The following is a 20,375-nucleotide window of genomic DNA, read 5'->3' on the forward strand; positions in this document are numbered from 1 at the left end:
CCAACGTTGATACAAGTGTTAAAATTGATACAATTGAGAAGAAGACAGAAGATGAAGACACAACTACAGGTCAATAGCAGGAAATAGGATAGATAGATTCATATGTACCTACAACATAGGAACAAGGTGCTAGCAAAGACATAGTGATATACCAGGGCAAGGCTGAAGAGAGTGATCAAACACCAAAGGTGAAGAAACAAGTGTCCATCCAAGCACTGGTAGCCCTACTAGAATTTGTTGCTCCTTCTACTCAAACTTTTCAAAGGCCAAGCATAGAAGTCATTTCGTTCCAGATTTCAGTGCCAAGCCCAAGCTCATCAAAGGGAGAAAAGGTAATCCATTATGGAGACATAAACCTTGATGAATAAATTTTTATTCTAAAGTATGACTATGATACTATGACATTGGAGCAAATAAGCATTTTACAAAAAGCCTTGGAAAGGAAAAAGCATCAAGAAATGCTTAGGAGAGAACACAAGTAGAAGCAAGAACTTTAAGATATAAAGGACATCTTTTTAGATGCATTTAGTCTGCCAAATCCTAAAGAGACCAAGCCACTCATAGAACAATTGATTGATATAGTGGAAAAGGTCACTAATGAAGACCTTGATACAAATGCAAAACTCTTAGAATAGTCTGAAAAGAAGTTTCAAGGCAAGGTAAATGAGGAAATATCTAGTGAGATAGCACTACAAATAGTTACATTGGAAACAAAGGTTGAGGATGTGAAGAAGGTACTTGAGAATATATTCTCATTCTACACAAAACTATGCAATCCTACACTCTTCACCCAAGAGACCAGAAGTCACATTCTGAGTCTAGAGAGAAAAATATCTACATCAGGTGCAAGCGTACCATCAAATCCAGCTCAAAGTGAGAAGCATTTCAAAACATTTCTTCAGACACATAGTTAGTTAGTTGCTTAACAATAAATGAGGCTAATATTAGAGCCAAACTGACAAGTATTCATGCTACCCTCACCCCACATATGGAGATAATGCACAAGGAGCTAGGCCATGCCCAGACATTACTGAAGAAAGACCCCAATATTTCTACTTTAGATGGTCTAGTGCACCTTACTATCGAGCTTACAATACAAATTAAATCATTGGATGTTTCTTGTGATAACTGTGATCATTGGATGTTTCTTTTGATAATATTTCTACTTTAGATGGTCTAGTGCACCTTACTATCGAGCTTACAATACAAATTAAATCATTGGGTGTTTCTTCAGACACAGATTTAGTTAGTTGCTTAACAATAAATGAGGCTAATATTAGAGCCAAATTGACAAGTATTCATGCTACCCTCACCCCACATATGGAGATAATGCACAAGGAGCTAGGCCATGCCGAGACATTACTAAAGAAAGACCCCAATCTTTCTACTTTAGATGGTCTAGTGCACCTTACTATCGAGCTTACAATACAAATTAAATCATTGGATGTTTCTTGTGCAAGCCTACCATCAAATCCAGCTCAAAGTGAGAAGCATTTCAAAACATTTCTTCAGACACAGAGTTAGTTAGTTGCTTAACAATAAATGAGGCTAATATTAGAGCCAAACTGACAAGTATTCATGCTACCCTCACCCCACATATGGAGATAATGCACAAGGAGCTAGGCCATGCTGAGACATTACTGAAGAAAGACCTCGATCTTTCTACTTTAGATGGTCTAGTGCACCTTACTATCGAGCTTACAATACAAATTAAATCATTGGATGTTTCTTGTGATAACTAGGATGCAACTCTAAGGATAATAATGGATGTCCACAAATCCTTTTTGGACAAACACACCATAGGTGTATAGCCCATTTGACATAAGTGTCAAAAAGGGGGAGATAAAGATAAAGGGGGAGATAGAGAATATGAAGCTAGAAAATATAAGGGAGATATGATATGGGGGAGTATGAAAAAAAGAGAAACAACTAAGAAAGGGGAAGCATAGTAGCAGAGATATATCATTGGGGTGATATGCATTTTTGGAATGAAAGTAGCAAACAGATACATATATCAACTAAGAGAGAGCATATCAGACGAAAGAGTATCAACAATACAACGTATTGAAGTCAAAGTGTATCAGCAAAGACACATTTACTCAGAGAGGAGCACATATTTTGGATATAGGGTAGATCTATTAACTCGGGGGGAGTTATCAAATTTTGAGGTGTACAAGTTAGTGTAAAATTTTGAAATTTTGAAGTTTTGTATATATGTTGAGTCATGGATATGTTATGCTCAAGGGATTAAGGTTGATCATGAATATTCAAATTTTTTTGAAACTCATACCAAAGGGGGAGATTATTGATCTTAGATTGGTTTTGACAAGTGAATGTCAACACACTTAAGCCATTTACTCAGTTAATGCCAAACTAGTAATACATGTTGAGCACAACATGTGAATATTAGACCATGTCGAGTTGCAATGAGTGTTGAGTCACTCAGGTGCTGAGTAGATAGACCATGTTGAGTGATTTAGGAGCTGAGTAAACAGTGGATGCCAAGTAATGCAAGTGTTGAGTCACAATATATAGAACAATGCATGCCGAGCATTAGAGACTTCATATGCTGAGTGACACAGTTTTGACATATTTGTTTGTAATGGCACAAACAACTATGTAAACCATTTTTAAGTTGACTTAAAGATAGATTTTGATATTTTGGAGATAAGAACAAATCTATATTTGGATTCCCTATGCAATTACATGCAATCAATCAGAAAATGAGAAGGATTAAGCTACAAAATGGATGAATCTTAGCAATAGATTCATACCTAACCCTAAGCCACCAAAGTCTTCTTAAGGAGGATGAAGCCCTAAACTCTTTATGAATAATGTACAAAGGAGTGAATGGTATGGAGAGTTGAAGGAGTGAAAAAGATAGTTTGTAGAGCATTCAAGGTGACTTAGAAGTTACAGAGTGAATTGTAGAATCAGATTGAGACAAACAAAGGATAGAGAAGGATACAACATTGAGACATCTGATCATGAGGATCAATAAGATTATTGTTTAGAGGTGATCTGTTAATAGGAAAGAAAGTTCCAATCATAGGATCTATGTTGAGATATTTTAACAGCTGATTTCAGTTAAATCTCTTAACAAAGTAGTCCTAACAAGCTGTATGAAATCCTTTAATAGGGTGGTTACTTAGTTGTAAGTTGAAGTTCTCTAACAAGGCACACTTCTAATAGGGTGTTGAAATCCTCTAACAAGGTGAGACCTAATAGTTTCTATAAGCCTTTAACAGGGCAAACCTTTCATAGGGTAGATCATGTTTCATGGTTAAATCATTGTAACCTTCATTAGATACACTTTATTACTATAGTAGTGAAGATTTGTGGGTATCATCCCAACCCCAGTTTTACCTTCTCACTTGGAGGGTTTCTAGGTAATCATATTTGGTGTTATGTGTGTGAATGCTTACATGGTTATATGATTTAGATGCATATGCTTTACATATTATTTCAGCTTAATTATGCATGTAATGAATGAATGGTGAAATTTTTATGGGTCTAAGTTTAAACTACTGACTCACCCCCCCCCCCCCACCCCTAGAAGTTTACTCTTTCCCCTTGTAATTCCAACACTAGTTTCAATGGAATGTCATGCGTGATGATTTTAGGATCATATGTTTTGTGCTCTTCATAGTTCCAAGCAATGACATCCAAGTATTCAGTAAGCTTTTTGAGCATATCTTCCCTTTCCTGAGTGTTGCACACCTTTCCAACCCTCACCATTTTAGGATCTTCATTGGTACCCAAATTATATGAATCACATTTGTTGATCCTATTTTCTATGACTGTTCTTTTTTTAAGCATTGATTCATCATGATAAAAAATGCACTCCAACTCAACCATTCCCTTAGGGATAGTGTTGGTCTTCAATTTCAAGATCCCATCTTCGTCTTCAAGTTCATCATCCTTAGGTTTGTTATTTGGAGTTTCATCAATATCTTGCCCTTTAAAGTGGCCATTACACATGATAAATTCAAGTATTTTTGATCATCTTGAAAGACTTGGAAGTTCATAATATTGCCTGGGATAGATGGGGCAGCAACCAATTCTACTGAAAATCTTTTCAATTTTGTTCTCATGACTGGCTGTAATGCATTGGCTAAAATGGTTTTAATGCAATCATAGATGGGAATTTAGTAATCATAAGATGTTTCACTTTTCATCATATCACAAGGCCATAGAAAGTGCACTCATGCGAGATAAAAAGTTATGTAGGAACAATAAGGTGATCTCTTCTCCAACTAAGTACGTTAGTGAAATTTGTAAACATGTGTCAAAAACCAAAATTAAAAGATCGCTCAATCAAAATAACACAAAAAAACTATTGGCTCCATTACACTACATACATAAATTCACAAAATATAACACACTCAGGAAAGAATAACTACAATCCAAATGAAAGCACCAATAGCATATATTATTGCACCAAAATAATGGCCTGAAATACATATTACATTCCTGAATTTATAAGAAATCATCTCCTCAATTTATGTTGAGAGTGAGAGATATCTTTATGCAAACATATGCTTCTAAACTAATAAAAAAAATCTATTTATGTACAAACTAACTCTCTAAATGGTGCTAAGTAGGACTCTGCCCTTGTTTAAATCATTTAATGGGTGCATGAGCCTTTACATGTCTTAAAACAAAGAAAGCATGAAAAAATAAGAAGAAGAAATCCATTAGATGATTTAGGAGTCTCTGGAGATGCCAAAAATAGAAGCTCAACCTTCTCTGGATGTTTGTGGGAGTTAAATTGCCATCAGAATGTGTTTATGATTATTGGAAAGCTCTAAATTTGGAATTGGTAGTTAATTGTTGGCGCACCTCTAAATTCTTCAAAAACTTCCAATGCTCCTTTGGAGAAGTGCACCTTGGGAGAAGAATACGTTGTGCACCTTGGGAGACATGCATCTTGGAAGACATATCCAAAAAATGCAAAATTTTATTGAGTGTCAAAACTAAAATTCTAGCTTCTAGGTTTTGTCGCCCTTTACACCAGAGCTATGTTTGGGTATTTTCCCTTGAATTTCTTGTTGGAGTTGATGAAATCCAACTCCAAAGACACCCAAGATCACTTGCATGCGAAAACCTATCAAAGAGAAGCCAAGGAGAGAAGAGCATGGAGCAAGGGAAAAATCCTAAACGGACATGAGAGAGAATATATGCAAAATAATGAAATTGTATTTACAATGAGAATGCAATGAGATACAATGAGAGAGAGGCTAATTATAAAGGCCTCAAGGAAGCTTTTAGAATAAGCTAGAAGGTGGTAGAAGGTAAGGTTGACAACCAAGCACTCTTCCACAAAAAGGTGGAACATGCTAGAAGGGAACAAACTCCCATGTTGTCAATAACTCACCACAACAGGCATTAAATACTAAATATTAAATAAATGCATTAACCTAAGTAAGCTTAAGTAAATAGAATAAATAATTAATAATTAATTGATTATTTACTCTAACACCCCCCTTAAGTGCAACTTAGGGGAATGCCTTAAGCTCACAAAACTAAGATGAAATGCAAAATGGGTCCTGACAACAAGGCCATGTTAGGTACCCATGTACAATGCAAAGAGATGCAACTTTTAAAAATGGGGAAAGAGAGAAAACCACGTGGGAAAAACCCTCCCCCAAAAAGAGGTAAGAACCTAGTGAAGAACTGAAAAGGCCTTTAACTAGGGAAATGTCCCCTAAAACAAGAAGAAGCCACAAAATCTGCCATCAGAAAGAAAACTACTAATCTGAAGAACCTCCATGGAAGAAGAAGGCACAAACCGTGTCTATATGGTAGATGATCCATCTCACCGAAATGCATAGGTAGCCAACCACTACAATCACCTTGTATATAGGATCGACCACTGAATACATAGTTCACACTATTGAACCATCAAACCATGGATGCATTAGAACAACAACATAACCCCCCTTAATGCAAATGGGGTGAGATGATAGGAAATTGAGAAGGTGGGCCAAAAATCTCCTGCAGATGAACCGAGAGAGGAAGAGGTACAAACACCTATAAAGACACGGTCACAATGATGCTACATGGGGCTAATGTCATGGAAGGGACACTCACTTGACAAAAGGAGAAGGCTTAAAACAACAAACAACTATCCCTTGATGGTGCTTTATAAAAATAGTGCATGTACAACTGACTCAAAAACAACGTTAATGAACTTGAAATGAATAAGTGACACTTTATCTGAGTGCGTATACAAAAGTGCTTACAAATGATGTCTACAATGATCAGAATAAGGAAAAAGCTGACACAAAAGAAAGGACAGCCCAAAACAAAAGAAACCATGCCAAGAAAATGATCCTCGGACCTAAAACACCCAAGATATCCACCATATAGCCAAAATGCCAAAAATATGATAGAAAGAGTATGAGCCAAAATCTAAGGAAAAGGAGTATATTTTTGAAAAGATGACAAAATCAGCTTTCCAAAAATATAAAGTTTTCAAAAAATTGACATGGGACGCAAAAGATATGCATACCGGAGTTAAAAATACAATTTCAGATTTCAACTTAAAAAAAGGCAAAAAAAAGTGCATCAAAACCTAAAAATACCTACACCAATGTCTCCATCTTAGAACCATCTTTTTGGTGCTTCTTTCAGATTGGAAAAATACCTCCGTATGCTCAAGTTATGGCCAAAAAATTGAAGGTAGGTCAAAAAAGGACCTAGGAGATGTGCAAGCAAGGTATGCTAATGTAGTGCTGATGTCAGCATTTTACGACATTAAATTTGATAGCCTGTGGCTCGTCACAACAAAAAAAGAAGCCACATGGATGCCACATGGCAAACTACCACATGGCACCCTTGCCATGTGTCACCCTTACAACTGCTGACTAGGTTGCAAATGTTGTGCTGACTGTGCACAAAATATGCAGCTCAAAATAACGCCACACATCTGTCGCAGGAAACTCCATGTGAAAGCAAATGACTAGAGCCACAAGCATCGATTGTGAACTGGAGGAGAGGTGCTGGAGGCGGCAGGACCTAGGCAAAGCTGAGCCAAGGAGGCAGAGCGGCTAGAATAGGAGGTCCTGCTAGTGAAAGAGGGTGGCGTCGCCTATCTACGGTCACGCACTGGTGACGGCTGGGCCCAGGCTACCCTAGGAAGGTCCAGCAGCCTATGAGCAATGCACTAGTGGCGGCCACGGGATGGTGTGGCCGACGACAACTTTTTTAAATTTTTTTAAAGATTTTTTTCGAAAATGACCATACAATCCGTACGGAAGCCCTTCGAATAAAAAAATTTGCCTCCTAGAGTCATGTCTCCAAAATCAATAATTTTTATATGGATTCTAGTTGAAAAGTGCCTTTTGAATCCAATGGTAGCATCCGTTTGGGTCCAAAGTGCTTTGAAAATTCACTGTTCCCCCGATTCAAAGAAAAATGCACAAACAAACTAGTGTTTCTGACTTCAAATCACGGCTTCAAAAATTCTTCAATTAAGCAGCAGCAGGAAGGCTCTGATACCATATTGGAGTTGATGAAATCCAACTCCAAAGATGCCCAAGATCACCTGCATGTGAAAACTTGTCAAAGAGAAACCAAGGAGAGAAGAGCATGGAGAAAAGGAAAAACCCTAAACTAACATGAGAGAGAAGATATGCAAAACAATGAAATTGTATTTACAATGAGAATGCAATGAGATACAATGAGAGAGAGGCTACTTATAAAGGCCTCAAGGAAGTTTGTAGAACAAGCTGGAAGGTGGTAGAAGATAAGGTTGACAACCAAGCACTCTTCCACAAAAAGGTGGAACATGCTAGAAGGGAACAAACTCCTATGTTGTCAACAACTCACCACAACATGCATTAAATACTAAATATTAAATAAATGCATTAACCTAAGTAAGCTTAAGTAAATAGAATAAATAATTAATAATTAATTAATTATTTACTCTAACATTTTTCTATAATCTTTGTCACTTGGGTTGCATCTAAAAAATCTAAAGCATCATATTTATCCTTTACTTTTTGTTGATAGTTTCCCACCCCTATGCAAGTCTCTACAAAATCTCTCAATTTCACATCCAATTCTAACAATGTCTCTTTGGTCTTAAATGCATGTCTGATATCATACTTCATATAAACTCTTGTCATATCTACTTTTCCTTCTTTTTTCCCAAGAGGAGTCCTATCAATGAGATACGAGGATTGAATGATTTCTATAACTTCTGGTTCATGCTCTCTATACCACTTTTCTGCTTAATGGTATGTCAACCTAATGTACTGATCTGCCCTCAGAAGATGGAACACTTTCTCTATATTTTTAGGCCTCAAATCTAGAAAGATCTCTCCAATTATTCTTTTTAACACTCTTTCCTTCGAAAAACAATTATCTACCAATGCCATAACCAACTTAGAAGATTGTACCAAGATCAGGTGTGAAGTTGCATTTACTAACCTTGGTCTTATAAGTGCAAACACCATAGGGGGCCTCTCATTTGGTTTGTTGCATAGGAACAAGAATGCATTCCAGTCAATATGGCCTATCTCAGTGTCTCAGATCTCTGAATATGAATCCTAAAAGCATGACTTCGATGGAACACCTTGAAATTTGAAGACCACCAATTTTGGAGCCATTTTTGTAGTGAGGGAGGACAAGGAGGAAGCCATTTATCTACCCAAAAAAGTGTTAGGATTAACCTCAAACAGAAATAATAGTTACATGCAAATATAATCAATATCAGCAAATAATAGATCGTACATAAGAGAACACATGACACCAACATTTAACGTGGTTCACCCAATCCCTAGGCTATGTCCACCAACAACAAGTCCAATATTATTATTATCTAGTGATTACAACCTAATTATAATCTGTAATCCCTTATAGCTCAATACTACCACAAGAACCAATTTTTGCATCACACATTATGAAAATCCCTAACCCTAAGCCTTTTTATACAAACTTTTTTCCTCTTACAAAATTAGGGCTAGAATAATAGAACAATAATAGCTGATGTCTTTTACAATATAATGTCATTTTTGGCTTCGGGAGCGTTGCCCCTTGACCTGACCCTATACTGTGATAGGAAGTGCACTTGGGGCGCTACCCGAGGACCCTGTATGGGCATTGCCCCTTGACCCCTTCTTGAGAATGTTGCCCCCAAACCCCCGTAGAAATAATATGGGGAGAAAACTACACCAAATAAACCTTTGAGTCTGATTAGGATCTACATCACAACAATCTCCCACTTGGAGATTTATTAGACTCCACAACAATAATCTCCCACTTGGAGACTGATCATAGCATTGCTAAACCTGTAGCTCCCACTAGAATATATCAAACCACCCTAGACTTTTTTGTTCTTTTATTCTATTTAGTTGAGAAGACCAACCGAAGCTGAAGAGGAATTCAACTTCTCCCTTGTCACAACCTTTGTAAACATATATGTTGGATTATCATTTGTATGTATCTTCTTAGCCTTTAATTGTCCATCATCCAAAATTGATCGAATGAAATGGTATCGCAGTTGTATGTGTTTTTTCTTTGAATGCAGAGCATAATTCTTTGCAAGATGAATGACACTTTGGCTACTTGTTAACAAATAATTATCCCTTTGTGGGTGTCCCAATTCTTCCATGAAGAACTAAAGCCATATCATCTCCTTGGTTGTCTCTATAGTAGCAACATGCTCTGCCTTTGTAGTGGATAAAGCATTAACCTTTTGTAACCTAGAAACCTAGCTCATGGTTTCCCCATTAATAGTAAATACATAACCTGTAGTACTCTACCTGGTATCAATATCCCCTACAAAATCTGAGTCAACATATCCTTATAAATCAATAGTAGACCCCCCAAAATGTAAATACTTGCTAATTGTTCCTTTCAAATATTTGAGAATCCATTTAATTGCATTCCAATTCTAAATTCTTGGATGACTCATATACCTACTAACAACTCCCACTACATGTGCAAAATCTGGCCTAGTGCATACCATAGCATACATCAAGCTTCCTATAGATGAAGCATAAGGTACCTTGGACATCTTATCTTCCTCTTCTTGTGTCTTGGGACACATCTCCTTAGTCAACTTTAAATGACCAGGTAAAGGTGTGTTGACAGCTTTAGCATTCTCTGTAGAGAAATTTTGCAACACCTTCTCAATATAATCAGGCTGAGATAATGTCAATTTCCTGTTCTTCCTATCTCTACAAATCTTCATAGAAAGGATTTCTTTTGCTGCCCCCAAATCCTTCATAGAAAATGCATGTGTTAACTGGCGTTTCAACCCCTTAATGTGATCCATGTTAGACCCAACTACAAGCATATCATCAACATATAAACATAAAATAATGTAGCTATCATCATCCAACCTCTTAAAATAAACACAATGATCTAAATGACACCTACTATATCTGTGCTCATGCATAAACCTGTCAAATTTTAGATACCATTACCGAGGTGTTTGCTTCAAGCCATATAAACTTTTCTTCAATCTACACACTAAGTTATCTTTACCTTTGACCTCAAATCCCTATGACTGAGCCATATATATCTCTTCATCCAAATCACCATGAAGGAAGGTTGTTTTAACATCAAGCTTCTCTAAATACAAATCTTTAGTAGCCACAATACTTAAAATAGTGCAACTAGAAGTCATCTTAACAACAAAAGATAATATCTCATCAAAATCAATGTCTTTTTTCTGTGCAAATCCTTTTACAAATAACCTAGCTTTAAACATTTTCTTAATTCCATTCTCTTCTTTTAACCTACAAACCCATTTATTCTGTAAAGCCTTTTTACCTGCAAGCAACTTGGATAAATCCCATGTCTTATTTTTTAGCAGAGTCTATTTCGTCTTTCATTGCAGACTCTCACCGAGTCTTTGTATCCACCTACACAGCTTCATCATAACATTTAGGTTCACTAGCATCGTAAGTACAATAGAATACAAGGAATGAAAAAATCTTTTTCGAGGTCTACTTATCCTTGTTAACCATCTAACATTCATTGGGGTATGTGGTATTTGTTGTTGTGGTTATTGCAGATCATGAGAAATTATTGGAACATCAGCTTTTGGAGCATCATCCAGCACTACATAATCATCTTCCTTCTTCTCATGTTGCTGCAATAGATCTTTGTTCAACACTTTCTCATTGAATATGACATCCCTAATTTTTAAAATTTAATGATTTTCAAAATTCCAAAGCTTATAACCAAATTTATTAATGCCATATCCAACAAATACACTTTTCTTTGACTTAGCTTCTAGCTTGGTTCTATTTTTAGAATCTATATGAGCAAATGCTTCACAACCGAAGGCCTTGAGAAAAGAATAACTCACCTTCTTACCTATCCATTCTTCCTTTGGAATACCATAACCCAAAGGAGTAGAGGGACCTCTATTAATAAAATATACAATAGTATTGATAGCCTCTGCCCACATGTTTAAGGGCAACCCTACATGCAACCTTATGTTTCTTCTGCGCTCCATTATAGTCTTGTTCATGTGTTTAGCCACTCTATTTTCCCATGGAGTCCTTAGAATAGTTTTCTATCTACGAATACCATTAGCAGAGAAATAATATTAAAATTGATGACTGCAATACTCACCACCATTATCAGATTTGAGACATTTTAATTTCTTTCCAGTCTCATTTTCAACCAAGCATTTTCATTTCTTAAAAGTTTGAAATACATCAGATTTTTGTCTAAGGAAATAAACCCATACTTTTCTAGTTGTATCATCAATAAATGTAAAATAATAATGAGAGCCACCAAGGGAAGATATCTGAGCTAGTCCCCATACATCTGTATGCACAAGCTCTAGTTTCTCACTTTTATTTTCTTTCCCAATCTTCACAAAACTCACTCTCTTTTGTTTTCCATACACACAACTTTCACAAAAATCTATATTAACACATTTCAAACCTGGTAAAACTTTCTTTAAATGAAGTACTTTCATACCTTTCTCACTCATGTACTCAATATTGCCGCAAGAACCAATTTTTGCATCACACATTATGAAAATCCCTAATCCTAAGCCTTTTTATACAAGTTTTTTTCCACTTACAAATTTGGGGCTAGAATAATAAAAAAAATAATAGCTTATGCCTTTTACAATATAAGGTCATTTTTGGCTTCAAGGGCGCTACCCCCAAAAACCCTTGCAAGGGCATTGCCCCTCGACCCCACCCTGTATTGCGATAGGGAGCACACCTAAGGTGCTACCCCAGGACCTTGTAGGGGCATTGCCCCTTGATCCCGTCTTGGGGGCGTTGCTCCCAAACCCTCGTAGAAATAATATGGGAAGAAAATCATGTTGAATAAACCTCCAAGTCTGATTAGGCTCCACATCACAACAAATAGACATCCATTAGTCTGGAAGGTGGAAAAAAATAATTTAAATAAATCCTAATTACTAAAAAAAATGACCCAGAATGTTAAATAATGTCAAAACACCTAAGAAACTCTATTTTAGCTACTATGAACAAAATTTGGTGCACCTTGCGCACCTTGAGGGTGCACTAGGTGTTTCATTCCTTAGCAAAAACTCAACACTAAGGGTGCACACATAGTGCACCTTGATGCAAAATTTATGTTAAGTGTTGAAAACATGATGCACACATAGTGCACCTTGTGGGGTGTGCTATTTGTGCACCCTTACTTTGCAATTTGGGGGATGGTTTGCCTTTGAAACGTGTGCATGTGTGCACCTTGGATAGTTTCACACATGCACACCTTTCACTTAGGTGAATGCTTTTGTTTTAAAAGTTTTTGTTAAGTGTTTTCAAGAAAAAAGGTGCACACCTTAGATAGGTGTGCAAGGTGTGCACCTTTTAACATAGTGTTTATATGTGTGTAGGTTCAAAGAAGAATAGTGCACCTCAAAAAGTGTGGAGGTGTGCTCACCTGAATGAAGGAGAAGAAAGTGAATGGAGAGGAGGAGGCATCTTGGGGTTTTATAGGTCCAGGATGGAGAGCACCCTTTGGGGGTGTGCACCTGTGTCTATGTGCATGAGCACACTTCTAAAGGGAAGTACTTTGCACTAGGGGACTTAGCACACTAGCACACCTTGGGAGGTGTGCTATGTACGCTAGGTGTGCTAGTATGCCCCTTCCACATACAAAGTTCATTTTTTCATCTTAAAACTCTAACTTCTAGCAAATGGATTTTTCTGATAGAGAGCTAGACTAGGCATAAACATTAGGTAGACCCCTAAAAAAGACTCAGACTCTAGACTAGGGATCTAGAAAACAAAAAATTATACTAAGGGGTCCCCATTTCTAGGAGAAATGGGCCATGTGTTGTGAAACCACAACATCTCCTTCGACTAAGCTAACATGCATGTAGATTAGTCTTTCTAGAATTGTAGGACAAGTACTTATGAAGCTATTAGTATTTGGGCTAATCAAAGTATTAGTACAGTGTTAATAGTATGGGTAGTTAGAATACTATCATTCATGGGTATTTTTGCTCTTTTCTAGAGCTGCATAACATCCTGCATTTGTGATGTGAAGTTAGATTGAAGTGTGCTAGGAGTTTACCACTGTGTAACCTTGATTGGTCAAAGAGCCTCTTAGGGCCATAGATGTCCTTCTTCCATTACATCTCCTTGCATCCCGTAGTCTTAGATGCATTTAGGAGTAGATTTAGTGTTAGACCTAAATCCTCATCTAGGTTGCTTATGTCTATTAGTAATATAGTTAGCCTCTTCTACTCTCAAGTTAAGAGGATACCGATAGTCACCCTTTTGATCACATAAAAACATCATTCCAAGTATATCATGCATATAAATGAGTTCACCTTATAATTCAAAGGGCAGCGATATAACACATACACTAACCCATTTGTTGGTGACATCGTTTTGTTTCCTCACATTCTAGGCATCTAGAGTCAAGATAAAGCCAAGTTTGAAAGAGGGACAAACTCTTAACCAACAAGAAGGATGAGAATCTCAAACAAATGCTAAAGGTAATGACATAATACATCGACACCATATGAGGTCATATCCTACAACCATTGACTAAAGGCCTCAATCATTTGACCCTAAATCATGAGTCGTTGAAAAGTTCTTATACAAGTGCAAAAAGGTAAAACAATCATAGGAGTGTTTGAAAATTTCTAAAAAGAATGAAAATTATGTGGAAAAGCCTAAAAATATCTATGAAGAGTAAAAGTGCAACGCAAGAATTGGACACTCATCTTGTGGTGTAGGAGACAAAAGAAAACAAATGAGCTACTATTGTATCACAGAAGAAAGAAATACATAGGTATGGTATGGTAAATTTTATGACAAGGGAACCTTTTAAAAACTTAGATTAAATGCACTTTATGTGTGTAAAAATAATGTGGAACGGAGGAACTCAATTCTGAAATAGTGGAAAGAAGAGTTGTTATAAGATACTTAGAATTGAATTGGGTGAACTCACTTAAGTGCTCCTTGAGAAGTTGAGATGTAACTGCAATCTATATGTCTCTAAAAGTGGAAAGATAGAAAAGATGGTAATTATTTCCTCCAAAATCTAAAAGAAAAAGTTGAAAAGGTTAAAGAACCTAAAATAGTAATGGCAAGAGACATTTCAAACTTCTATAAATAAAGGCATTAGTTAATGTACACTCGGAGCATTTACTTGCCACATAGTGAGGACCAAAGAAATCAAATGAGAAAGGGGTACATGGAGATAGAGGATGACATACATTAGCATCTTGAATGTTTAGGAGATCCAAGAGTTCATGGGAGTTTACAAGCAATCAAAGCCTCCTCACACTTCATTGAATCAATTCACTCACTCTGTGGGAGTTAGGAATGCCACTTTGCCTTAGCCATTTACCTTTTTGGGATAGATTAGAATTGATAGATTTTAGAATTCAAGAAATTAGGCAGGGGATAGTAATATTCAAGACACTTTCAGTTATTTTCAATTCTCATAAAACTTGAGTTAATGTTAACTCATAATTTGAACAAACTTTGGTTATGTTAATCTATATAATGTCAACCATAAGATCAACCAAGGGTTTTTATTTTCTATTTTCTAGACTAGAAGAACATTCCATAGTATACTAAATTTTGGAGGAATATTTATCTAGAGAAAACTAAAAGTAATGAATGAAAGTTTAGTGGTGATTTTTGTGATGTCCCCATCTCGATAAAACTTAATAATAAGTAATAGAAATTTTAATAATATTAAACTACATAATTACAAATATAATGGATGAATAATGATACTAATAGATTAAAGTAAACAATATAATAAATGATATTTTAAGACATGTTTAATATTAATTAATATAAATGACAATAAAATATTATCATTATAAATATATTATATATTGTAATAGATAATATAAGCATAATATAATTGTAATGCCTACCCCTAATTGACTTTTTTAATCGTATTGTCAGACTCTTTTAGGCCTATTTTATGTTTATGTTTATGATTATCGGAACTTGGTTACCAGATTTGATTAAATGATATTTCATGTGTTCAAGATTACTTCGATGATGATATATGTATGTTCATTTAGTGATTTCAGTTATCTCATGGTGATTAGTTAGTTGAATGATTTATATGGAGTTCTATGGTTACTTACCCCATACTTGCATGTGTATGGTGTACCTCTATATTTTATTTTATGTATGACGCTTATGATGTGGTTGAGGAAGGGATTTGTAGTCATCTACTAGTCAGGATCTACATAATGTACCACTCCCCATCATTGCCTATTTGGTTTAGAATATATGACTATGTACATGAATAGATTTTATGCAAATTTTAGGTATCGAGTCTCAACTTCCCTAAATTGGCAGGATGAGTGTACCTTATCACAATATCTCAATGGTATAAGTGGGGAGATAATTCTTGAGTCCAAATCCTAAATCCTAAGTCAATTGTCCTAGAAAGTAGGACAAGTATCTGAGTTGTTTACCATTTTGAATTCATCAAGTGATGTGAATTCGTGATTTTGACCTTGGAGTTTGATTATGTTCTTTGTCTTCAGTTGAGTTATCATATTTAGTCTTGTGGGTCTGTGATGTTTTTCTGTTATAACTAAATCAAATTAAAATAATATTTAATGATTTAATTTAATGAGAATTTTATAAAGAAAATTCAATATTTAATTAATTGAGAAATTAATTAAATAAAGGAATTAAATTTAAAGATATATTTAAAGTTCTTATTTTGGCATTTTATATTTATTTAGAAATTTTATTTTAATAATAAACTCTAAATAATATTATTAGTTAAATTAATAAATATTATATTAAAAGTGTCACATGATTTAATAAGAGAGAGAAAGCATTAATTTAATAAAGTTTATTTTAATTAAATTGCATAAAGCTTGTGCATGAAATTAAAATAATAAAATAATAAAGGAAAAAAGGTTTGGCGTGATTGCACAATCAAAGCCCTAATTTGGGGAAAAACTCTTTATTAGGAAATTAGAGTTCATTTCTCTAAGAGACAGGTTTGGAGGAGCCAATTTCCGAAAAGAGGGTTTTCAAAAAAGAAGGAAAGTTCTTTTGTGTTTTGTGTGTTCGTTGCTTAGCATCAGATCCAGGTACGATCTTGTGAGTTTTGCAAAGTAGTTCTTGCACTGAAAATATTTGTCTTCTCCATGTTTATTGTACTTCTATTTTCAGAATTCCTCTAGGTTAAAGCCCTTGTTTAAGAAAAATTGATTTCCATTATTGAATTGTCTGTGATTTAATCTAAAACCCTTGTTGTGAATCTTTTGATTTCATTTCTAAAAATGTCTATAAACAAGTAAAGATTGAAACCCTTGTATGTGAATTACCATTCTTTGATTGAGAAAAAATTGTATTTGAGTTAGAAATTAGAAACCCTCATTTGATTTAAATTGGGTGATTCATAATTGATTTGTTAAAATTGGGATGTGGGTTTTGAAAAGAAAACCAATTTTATTTTATACATGTTGTCTGTTTGATCTGAGTTTCTATACGAGGTTCCTATTGGAAATTTGCTATATATATATATATATATATAATTACCACAATAAATAAATTTACTGTGATAATGTGTATATATGTATAATATATAAAATATAAAATTACCACAGTAAATGTTATATATATATGTTTGTGTCTGTGTTTGTGTATGTGTATATAGTTTTTGAAATTTTACCAAATTAAAAATTTGGGTTTTGCATTTGAATGGGGGTTGTATGTTTTATTGTTTTCTTTAAAAAAAGTATTTAAAAACAAAATGAGAAAGGGGGTTGTGAACAAATCCCCCCTCCATGACCCAAAGCAACAGTTGTTGCTAAAACAGTGAACATTGCCAATGCAGGGGCTACCCCAAGCAATAGGTCGACTAGCAATCTTCCCCTTTGTTGGGATATGCGTTTGAAACACGTGCAGTTATGTTGTGATTTTTGTTTTTATTTGTTTTATTTATTAAATAAGATTTATGGTATTAGTTTTGTTAATGTATATTATTATTAATATTAATAATTTAATAATTATATTATTTAATTTAATATTTATTATTATTAAGAATTTAATATATATAAATATTATTTTACTAATAAGTTTATAAATATTATAATTGATTAATAATAATAATAATTAAATGTTAATAATAGTATATAATTAAATGATTTGTACAATAAAGTATTTTATTTATTTGTTGTTTTTATATATAAATAATTATATATTAAAATAAATGAATAGATGTTTTTTCTTTTGCAATTAAGAATATTTATGTTATGAAGAACATTATTTTAGAAGGGATTCATTTGTTATGGAATATTATATACAAAAGAATCTTATTGTATTTGTGTACTCGGGAAAACTCAAACAGATAGGACACTTGAGGAAAACAAAACTGAAACCCTCATTATTATCAAATATTTGTGTTTTGAAAACAAAAATGAAAACTTGTAAACCTTTAGTGAAAATTGAACTATGGTGTTTGCAACCTAATGAATTATGAAAATTATTATTGCATGTACTTTATGTGATGTGTGGTTTACTGATGTTGGATTTCGAGGTTGACTTAGCTTTGACCAGTCAGAATATTTACCAGAGGCTTGGGGGGTTCTATTCTATGATGATGTTATGGTTTATTTTTGTTACAATCTTTTATAGCTGACCATGGTGATGTGTCATGTGAGTTCTATAATGAGTTTGATCAGATGTTTTGTTGTGCTTTCCAGTTTCTCTTGTGTAGAACTGAGGGAATGGTATGACTTTTTTGGTACAACCTTTGAGTCTTCGATCAGTTATCTTGGGATTGCTTTCTAGCTGCTTGTTTATGACTAAGGTGATTATTGTGATTTATTTTTGGTGATGTGATGTCATGTCATGTCATGGATTGGTATATGTGTACTTGATTTTGGATCAGTCCCAAGTTAAGATGATTGTATTGGTGAAATCTGTGATTTTGATCAGTGATATTTTAATGTTTTCCAGTTGCTTGTTTAAGAATTGATGTGTATTTTTATGATCTTATGAAATAATATGCTTTTGTTGAGCTTAGAGTAGGTTATCTATATGTCATGTTGGGAAGTGGCTTGCAATGGAGGCCACAACCCCAAGTGGCCGCTTGGGTAACCCATTGTAGGTTATTTTAATAAGTGATAGTATTTCGTTAAATGGGTTTAAAATGAATTAATAAGATATCGATGCACATAAAGTCACTTGGGGGCCGAAGTCTTGAGAGACTACCAGGGTAACCTTAGAGTTGACTTGTTAGTATGCCTTGTCTATACGAAAGGATACTGATGTTGCATAGAGACACTAAGGGGCCAAATTCTAGAGAGATTGTCAGGGTAGCCTTAGAGTTGGCTTATGCTATGACACTTGACCACTTGCATAGTAGATTTCCTATGTGTCTTTGTTGCCTCTAGAATAAGATGATACTTGTGTCTTGGTACCCTTTGAGATATTTTTCTTTCAGGTGTTTCCTTGACCTAGATGTGGTTATGACTTATGGTATTGTTATCTGTATGGGACTTGAGTAGGCCATTTAGGTTCCATGAGGTCGGGTGGTACTGCATTTTTCTTTTACCATTGAGGTCCAACCATTGAATGTCGTTGATGGATGTATCTGTGTAGTTGATCCTTTCTTTATGATCTTGTATTTCTATTGGATGATTATTCTCGATTGTATTGTACTTGATTGTCAAAGATCTTATGAGATGTTGTATTTTATATATGTTGTATATTCTTTGAGCTTATCATACCCTGTGACTTATATAATGGATGATTAAGCATTTCTAATTATTGTCAAGTGGCATCTTATATAATTGTATATTGTTTAAATGGATTTGTACTTGTGATTATTCTTTGATGTGGTTATGTTGTGTATTAGTTTTAGTATTAAGTAAACTTAAATGTGATTCAACATCACAAAACCTTAACAGATATAATATGTTTATGATGGTTGTATGTATGTGAGTTATTGCTTTCACTATATTATATATGGTGGTTTATTATCTTTCAAAAAAAAAAAAAGTTTGACAAACTTAGTGAAACTTTAGGTTAATTTCTTTTGGATTCCCTGGCAGGGTATTACAATTATAGTAATATAAATATTTATCATTTGTAATATATATTTATTTTTAATAATATAAATTAAATATATTATTACTTGCATATATCAAAACATATTAAAAACCAAATATAAATATAGACATAAATGTAAAAACTTCTATATAAAATTAAAGTGATTATAAATATATTAAAAATAATGTACTAAGATAAATATTTTTATATGCTAATAGACGTGATCTAAGCTCTTCATAGTTTAAAATAGAGTCAATCAAAATCTATACTTAAGCAACTTATCAAATGGCACACTTTTATTATTGATTGAAGCATTAAATTAAAGATTCAAGAGAAATAGAAAGGAAAAAAGCGACAGATGGTGAAGTGGAATCTACTAAACTACACATGGATTAGTAGTCTCAAGTCACCATAGATCTGGGTAATGCTACAAATTTCACTCAAGACCTGAGTGTGATGAATCCTACACTCGACCAACCTATTCCTCCAATAAACAGAATTGATTCCACCCCCAAATGTCTAGAAGATACTATAAATAAAAAGAGGAAATCAATCCCCTTTGCCCTACCTTTGGAAGATATGGTGGATAAGTGCCTAGGATTAAGGCTGATAATCTCAAGAGTACCTTGAGAATTTTTATAGATTATCAAACTAGTGGGTTGTAGAGACAGATGAAGAATTTCAAGAAATCACTACAGGGGACTTCAAGTTGGAAAACGTAGATCTTGGGGTATCGAATAGAGAGATGGATAACCACCTCCTTAAAGTCTCTACATTAAAAGTATTAAACCACTCATAGAAGGATGAGAAGGATAAGAGGGAACTCAAACAAATACTAAAGGTAATGACATAATACATTGA

The sequence above is a fragment of the Cupressus sempervirens genome, chromosome 4, assembly GCF_028749045.1.
Source record: "Cupressus sempervirens isolate cs-2001-9-10 chromosome 4, ASM2874904v1, whole genome shotgun sequence".
NCBI classification, from domain to species: Eukaryota; Viridiplantae; Streptophyta; class Pinopsida; order Cupressales; family Cupressaceae; genus Cupressus; species Cupressus sempervirens.